Raw genomic sequence first — 8,658 nt, 5'->3', positions numbered from 1 at the left:
TGCTGGGGGGGGTGGGGGGGCAGATGGCTAGGAGTGGTGGTGAAACACATCAGGAAAATGCCAGGTTGGGACCGTGTCTGCTTCTCCCAGAAGGGCCCTAACACCATGTTAAAGTCCTTCTCACCAGTTCTGTCAAGCTGGGAGGATGAAATTGGTCCATCGGACAGTCAAGTTGGATGACCCATATTCCCCGGAGAGGAGGGCTGGCCCAGATGATGTGGCAGTCTCCCATTTGAGCCAAATTTGCCCAAGCGGTACCCAGGTCAAATCCCTGTGCTGTGTCCCACAGGTTCTGGGTTCAAGTCCAACCATCCGGCCATTCTTTCCTTCCCCAGTCTCCTGGGCCCGTCCCACCCATGCTTTCTTGGACACCCCCTCCCATGAGTTGCAGCCGGATTTCTGTATGTGTGTGTTGTGAGGAATCTTGTTCTGGATGCTTGTGTCTTTTGTTTGCCATCTTTGGCTTATAATTTTTGCACTAAAAAGAGAGATGGATTTTTTTTAAGTGTACAGTCTCGTAGATGCTTTTTGTAGCACTTGAACGCAACGTTCTCCGTCCTGCCTGCCCCCAACTTCCCCCCTCCTGGTTTTCACAACCCTTGTCAGTATTTTAACCCGATCCACCTCTATCAATCTTGCTGGTCTATTTATTTCAAGTTTGCTATGGAAGCTTCTCTTACAGAGAAGGAAGCCCCTTTCATTAAAGGCAAAAGCATATATTCTGCATCATAAACACAGGCAGGGGCAGCCCAGAAAAGAAACCCGTTCCCTGGTCCTCAGCAACACTGCTGAAATTCATGTGTTTCTCATCTGGATCTCCATCTCTTCTCTTACTTTATCAGCTCCTATGCATGTCAAAAATCCTGTTTGGTTTGTTGTTTTTTCATTGGCTGTAGACAAAACTTTAAAGATGCAGCATCCAGTTCGGGGGAGAATTCACGACCCTTAAAGCTGGATAATTTTACGGGGGAGATATAAATTGCTATTTTCACTTTCTTTCTTTTTTTTAAAACTACACATGTACATAGAAGAGCTTGTGTATTGATAAACTGTAAGTAGTTTTACAAAATGGCCTTAATTTAATACATATATATCTATCTAGAGATCTCTATGTAGTGATATATATAGGTAGATATATGTATAGAGGAAACCCTATCCAGAAGTAATTCGTTTTGGGGTGGTTGGGGATTAGGGACCATTCTCTTTGGAAGAATATTGCTTATATTTCCGATGATGTGCTGCAAGCAAAGTTTAAAGGTGGTGGGGCTTTAGAACCAGATACTGGGGGGTGGGGGGAGGTCCGTCTCTCTCCAGCAGGGGGCAGTGTTGCCCTTCCCATTTTACCAGCTGAGAAACTGGGCAGTAGCAAAGCCTTTTGCAATTTCCTCTGTGTTTTACTCAGTCCTCTGGATGTGTTGGAGTAGAATTCCCAGCATCCTGGGAATGCTAGGAATTGCAATCCACATCTGTGGGGTGCGTGGGTGAGGACTGACTCTGCATTCTGCGCAGCCTTTGAGAAAGGCGGTGTCCCGTGGGAAGAGGCAAAGCTTTGTTGCGGTTGGCTCTGCTGAGTGGAGAGAAATTCCCCTCCATTCCAAAAAGGGATGATTTCTGTTTCTTAGCTTAGCACAGGAGCCAGATTAAGAGAGTCCTGTTCTAAAATTGTTAAATGTTTTGTCAAGCTTTCGCCCCAGAAAGGCGCAGCTGTGCATTTGCCTCATTCGCTGTCCTCTGCGCTTTCCGGGCATCCACAAAGCTCAGCTCTACATAAGCGCTCTCCTGCAACAGCCCTGCGAGGTAGACTCCGAGGGTTCGGCTGGCTGATGTCACTAGGCCTGCTTCTTTGGCCGCAGGGGGATTTGAACCCGCACTTCCGATCTCGGCCCCGTCACCTGCATCAGTGTAATGCCACCCTCGTTTCTGGCTCTTCTCTCGGCCTCAGTAACCCTGTAAGAGAAATGGGGCTGTGTGAAAGCGACCAAAATTGCTCCTCCCCCGGTGGGGGCAGGTGCTCCAGGGACCATGCAGAACAGGGCCTTGAAAAGGTTCCGAGTCTGGAACGGGCCTTAATTCGGCCTTTTTCCCGTTCCAAGCTCTTAGGTGCTTTTGCAGAACACCTTTGAAAATGCTGACATCACTGCTTGCTGAAATTACGGGAAGGGCGAGGGGTGCCCAAGCCATTTCCAATCCGTAGCACCCCTGGGTGGGGAGATGACTGTAAGCATGTGCAGAGTGCCCTTTTCTGCCCAAAGCCTCTGTGGCTGTTGGCAACACCAGCATAAGATAGGTGCAATTGTTGCGTCTGGATCGGTCTGTTGGATAGGGTGTGAACACAGAGAGCAGTGCAGCCTCCCTCCCTTACAGGGTGTTTGTGACGGGACTGAGATTCCTACCTGAAACGTAGCCGTTGTGTTTCGTATACCAGCCCTGTTTTATTTGGAACGGACAGCCAGGGTAAAAGGACGTGTCACCCTTCATTTCAAAGTCTCCCGTTAGTGCATCTTGCTAACTTTGTAGAGACCGTTCCGTCATACCCGTAGGGTCCCAGGGCAAAGCAGGTCTGCCCCCTTCAGCACCAGGGCAGCTTGCAGGCCTCTCCAGCCGCCCCCCTTGCGAGCTCTGAGCAGCACTGGGGTCTCCCCGTGGCATCGCTGGCGTACCCACTGCCCGGCCAGCCCCAGGGGCCCTGGCTGGCCTGCCCCACTTTCACTGCCAGCCTGACGTATCTCCAGCCAGCCAGCCAGCCAGCCCAGCGGGTCCACCCTGACTTTCGGGCTCTGGGGACTTACCAGGATCAAAACAATCTCTTTTGGAAGAAGTGCAAAAGCAGTTCCTTTCCAGCTTCCGCAGCCAGGTGGCTGCCTCCTCTCCGACCCTCCTCTGTTTGTTTGTTTGTTTTCCTTTTTCTTTTTGCTCGTCTTCCCATGCAAGTTTCTGCTCTTTACAGGAACTGCAGTTCCAGCAGCAAGCGGGTAATGGGGGGGGGGGGGGGGGTTGAACTGGCCTGCCTGCCCAAAAAGCCCCCAAAGGGTTGCTTAGATGGCCACCCAAGCCTTGCTGACACCTAGCCCCCTTTCCCTCAACCCCCAAACCTCTCAGTGGCTTCCCGCCTGTTCCAAAAGGTTGCAGAGTCTTTCCTAAGACTGCAAGACTGGCGGGCCGAGCTTTAAGCTAACCCTTGTTTGGGATTTTGTCCCCTCTCCTTCCACCTTTGTCCCCCAGCCTTTTCCTTTCAGCCCCACCTGTCACGAAAAATTAATCCGGCCATTGGGCTGAAATAGCCTCAGCCCCATGGCTCCGGTTCTTTCCCTCTGAGTGTGTTCCCACCTTCGTTGTCGAAATGGGAGCCACATTTGAAGGGTGCGATAGGATGGGCTTAAATATATAACCCCTCCGTTCGCCTCGCCAAGGCCAGTACCAAGGTACCGAACAAGCAGGTAAGAATGCGAGAAAGCAAACTCTTTGTCTCTGTGCAACAAGCTGAAATTTTAAAGGGATGCCAGTTTCGAGAGACAAAGCAGTGCCCCAGTCTCCCGTTTTGTTTTAGGTGCAGGACAGGAGCCGGATTGGGACCTCCCGTGCCAGACGTCTAGGGCCAGGCCTGTCTTCTGCCTTCACAACCCTGCTTTGGGGGCTTCATGAAGGCATCCGACAGCTGTCTGTCGTCCAACTGAGGAGTGGGGGGGGGCAAGAGGCAGCCCACCCACCCCCTGCAAAAGGCCAAACCTGAGCTCACCTCCGACCGTTGCATGTGCAGGGTTAAAGCGTCCTAGTAATTAATCCTCCAGCTTTCTGCATGTGGGCAAGTGCACCTTGAAAACGCACATTGTATGGGCAAAACAAATGCTGGTTTTAACTGCTTTTCCGTCTGCATTTTAAAAGCAGTGGGCCAAGAGACTTAGCACTTCTAGGAAGATAGCTTTTCCTTTCCTCTTTTTAAGGCTGGCTTCATCAGCCCCCGCCCCCACCCCTTTGACGAAACCCTCCACAGAGTGTTCAGGAAGGTAAAAGAGCCAACAACACTATGCTTTGTAACAATGAAGGCGCTTTAATTTTATTTTTCTAAAATTCTCCCTAGGTCACTGTGATAACATTGTGAAAGAGCAATTTAATATTTACGTGTGCATTCTTCAAAAAGGGGGGAGAAAGACGAAAAAATAAGTGTTTCTGTGTTTTATTACTGTAATTAATATTATAATTACTCTTATTGTTATTTTAGTTGTATATTTATGTGGTGGCAGAAGTAGGCATGAGTCTGCATTTTATTCCCCTTACGCAAACTTCATAGTGACATTGAATAGTGTATTATAAATCATTTCTACTTTTCTAACAAATGAAGCTGGATGTGGTCTTAACGATTTTGCATGGAATTTCTAAGACTGCAAGACGTGACCAGGCGGAGAGGGGCAGTAACCAACACTAAGTTAAGTAACCTGTCAATCTTTTAGAACTCTTTTTGGTGTGTTTATATTTTACTTAGGGGAGCGAAAGGTGCATTGTGCATATCTGTACACGTGTGGGTGCACGGACACACACACACAAACATCAACATCCGTTTGGCCAGTTTCTACTGCTAAAGAGGGCATGTGCTTGCTTCGGCACCTGCTGTCACTTGGTAATGCTTTCTTTGTTCTTTTGCGGCGAAACGCACAGTAGCCCTCCATTTCTAGCATGCCCATTGCCATGGGGCAGGTAATGATTTACAGGATGGCCTTAGGTAATCTTTAAGGACTGGATGCATTCTCTTCTAGACTGGCATCTCGCTTTTTGACATGTCGGGCTAAGAGGACACGGAAGAAAGAGGTGTCCAGAATTCAGCTTCCTGGCAGGTGCTGGTTCCAAGGTGCACAGGACCTGTGAACACAGCCAGGTTGCTCCAGCCCCACCCCCAGGCTCTCTGGAGCCAGGTGTGTGCTGCAGCACCTGAGAAACGAATGCAATCTTCATGAGCCAAAGGAGCCCGTCACCCTCTGGGGAAGCAGTTGCTCAGGCTGGTCGGCCGTGCTACTAAAGAGCTAAGAGCCATACAGAAGGTGAAGCAAAGGTGTTCTCTGCTGCCCAGGGGCAAAACTAGAAGCTCCAGGTGGAGAATTTAAGGATAGTGGATTTTGGCTGAGCGCTGTAGAAGCTCACATGGATAAACAGCTGGAGTGCTGAAAGTGGCACCTCTCGGATGAACGAGGGAGCTTGCTGCGACCCCCTACAGCACACTTGACCCGGGGATGCTAGGACCCACAGTCCGATACATCTAGAGGCCCCCAGGTTGGGGAGGGGTGTGACTGCGATGAGGACAGATCACGAGGGGGTTCCTCATTCTCCAGAAATCTGGAGTTGGAGGCAGCCCCACATTCCCCTCAAAAAAGCAGGGAGCATTGGGTTTGTGGCTTCCCCCCTCTTCAGACATCTTTGGGTGGAAGTCTCGGGGGGTTTTTTCCCTGCAGGAGCTTAGTACACCCCTTCCCTGCCATCCAAAGGGCACAGCTCCCTTTTAGCATAGAACGAGGAATATTTGGAGAGTTAGAAACCTGAATAAGTCATCATACTTTTTTTTGCCTTTGTACTGCTTTGTAACTGATAGAAAGTTTAGAATATCTTGCCTCCTTTCCCCTCTGCCCTACCCTAAGGACATTGGGTGCATATACACACATTTTAATGTAATATAAGTAGTGAGTCATTGTTTTGGGAGTGAGGGAGGGCTAAGTCTGGGGATTTGCTGGCTGTATAGTGTTGTCTATGAATATCTGAAAGTTGCAGATAACCTATCTTGTTTCAAGGGTTTTGTTGAAAAATTATCTTTTTTGTTTGTTTCTTTGTTTGCCTGTTTTAAAGATCATGAGGACTAGCTGCATCTTCCTGAAAAGAGGGAGGGATGTATCCAGATTATTTGGTAGAGATCAACGTATTTTGTTAAGGTCTGCTTAAAAGGCCCTGTGGAATGTCTGAGCTTCAGTTTGTGGCTTCAGCATTTCACTTTTCTCATCCATTAGCCTGTCATGGCAATTTCTGGTGAACTCTTTGCTGTGAAGGGGAATCATCCCTCTAGTTCGTTGCTCCGTAAAGTTGTTGGTTTTGGATAGAAGCTGGCATTGAGGTGACCTTCTCCAGTTCAGTGCCCCACAGTAATTCCTGTTTAAATCTCTTCTTTACAATGGGTAAAATTGCAAACTTGCATTTTTAAAAACTGCAAGATGGGCAGGGAAAGGGTTCAGCACTCATCTTTGCAGCTCGATGTCAGTATTAATTCTGAAGACTTGATGGGTTTCTTTTTTGGGGGCGGGGAGGGGGGAATAAGACCTGTTCAAACATACATATTATTTTCATCTTAAATAGTTCCAAACTCTTTATGGGAATGAGCAATGTGCATTTAACATAATGATCCATATTTCTCATTAACATTTTGAGATATATTGCTAGAGACATCCAAAATGTTTGACTTAAACAACTTAGACAGTACAAATGTAGTTACTTTTAGTTAGTACGGTGGTAGCGTTTGAGACATGGCTTTCTTTGGGCAAGGCAATTAATGTCCTTTCCAAGAGTTCAGTGGGACACCTGGAAAGCATAAAATTGAAGTGGGGAGGGGGGCGGAGGTTACCTGGGTGATTTAAATTCAGCTGGATGGAGCAGCTTCTCTTACAGAAAGACAGCTAAAAAAACTGGGTAAGTAGAAGGCAGGCAAGAGATCAGATGTCACTTTTCTGTAGTTTGGACTATGTAACATCCTGTTCTTTGCAGGTCATTTTTTAAACTGTGAGGACTAGTGGAATGACTTCACTGATATATGCAAATCCTACCACTGAGCTACAGGTTTTCTGGGGAGGGAGGGGGAAGAACTTAGGGGAACTTAGCAGGAGCACAGGAACTCAAACGTAGAAGCTTAATTTATTGTGGCTTTTCTCTCTTGGCGAATCAAAAAACAAAAACAAAAAAAACCTACAAAAAATGGAACCTGAAGGTGGCTTGTAAGCGTGTTTGTGTTTGTTCTTCTTTTTGCAAACTAAGAACATGACAATGATGTGAAAAAAAGCAGCAAAACTGTGTACCTTTTTTCAATCTTTTTTCTTTTTGTTTGTTTCCTTTTTTCCTGTGAAGGCTTTTTTTGTCTTTGTATCTTTGCATTATTTGTAAATGAAATGTAATAAAAGTTCGGCTGTTTTTCTCTCTGGGAGCCTTCTGCTTCTTTGAATACCAACAATGATTTCTGAAGACAAAGTTTCCTTGTGACGTGTCTTATATTTCCCCTGCTACCTTGGCCTCAAATATCCCAAACTTTTCCTGCACGCCAGAATTCTGCCCTACGAATATCAACGGACAATAAATACGAGGCCACTGGTTAGACGAGTAAATTTATTATCCAAATCTTCTATATTTTTGTTAAATATTTTTGTGCACTCCCTATATTTCTCCTTCCTGTTCCCAAGGTGGGCGTTAAAAATCTGCCTTACTGAGGCTCAACTTTCCCAACTTGCTGCGTTCCAGATGTGCTGGACTACAGCTCCCATCATCCTCCAGCCAGCCCCAGGGGAGTTGTAGTCCAACACATCTCAAGGGCGGCCACTTGGGCAAGGCTGGTCTCGCATGGAGCTGCAGTCAGATCAACATAAGATGCTGAACTGCCATCAACGAGTTTTTGCAGCCCTGTACCATCCCCCCCCCCCCCCCCCGCAAGAGGGCTCCCCCCCAGTCGAGTAGAGCTCCGGCTCCCATCAGCCCCAGCCGGCATGCCTCTGGAAAGTCTTCCCATCTGGCACTATTTTTGGAGGAAAGCGGGGCTTCCGCCTGCAAGGTATTGGGCCCCAGCACTGGCTTTGCCCTGAAGCGCCAAGCTGGGCACTTTCCAAGGGTGCTTAAAGTTTTCAGGCTGAATCCAGTGCAGTCTCGGGTCTTGGGACAATCAGTTCCCACTTGCAAAGGCCCAGCTTGATTTTGCGTTCCCAGAAAGCTTTTCTTTGAGATCACAAAGGGGCCACCCTCACTGGAAACTGTGCCTCTTCTTTTTGTGAAAGACACCAATCAGCACTTGAATCCTGACCGGATGGGGCTGAGCCCAGGGCAGTGGTGCCTAGTGATGCCAGACAGGCTGAAGGACTAATCTAGCCTGGCCCAGGGCCAGCAAATCTCACAGTCCTTGCTGAAGCCAAAATACAGGAAGCAGACCCTTTCTGTGGGTGACTGAGGGGAGGGTGAGCTTTTTATTTCAGCTTGACTTTGATAAGCATTTATTGACCTTCGCAAAGCTATCTTGGCCACAAAAGAACTTGAGGTTTATAAAAAGCCGAATCAAATATGGCTGAAAGCAAAGCTGACTGATACTCTATCCAGACCCAGGACATTGGGTGCTCAGCTCTTAAAAGTCTGGGCTGGAATCCCTGTGTCTTCAGCCAATATGGCATTGCCATCTTTCCCCCCTGGACAGTTTTCTCGAATACATAAGGTGATGTTGTGAACTGAGCTGGTACGGAAGGGCTTCCTTTCCTCCCTAGAGAACTTTGGGGGGCTTCTATTCAGGGGCTTTTAATATGGATTTACTGAAATGTGAGAAGAGAGGGAACGCGAGATTTTAAAAATGCAAATGCAGAAGAAAAGACTTGACAAATTCATCCGTGCTTGGGCATTCCAGAGTCTTCGGCGATGTAATTTCCCTTCTTTTGCTAGCAG

Source organism: Varanus komodoensis, unplaced genomic scaffold, assembly GCF_004798865.1.
Source record: "Varanus komodoensis strain SLA01 unplaced genomic scaffold, ASM479886v1 scaffold80, whole genome shotgun sequence".
NCBI lineage: Eukaryota > Metazoa > Chordata > Lepidosauria > Squamata > Varanidae > Varanus > Varanus komodoensis.
This window is presented reverse-complemented; position numbering follows the sequence as displayed.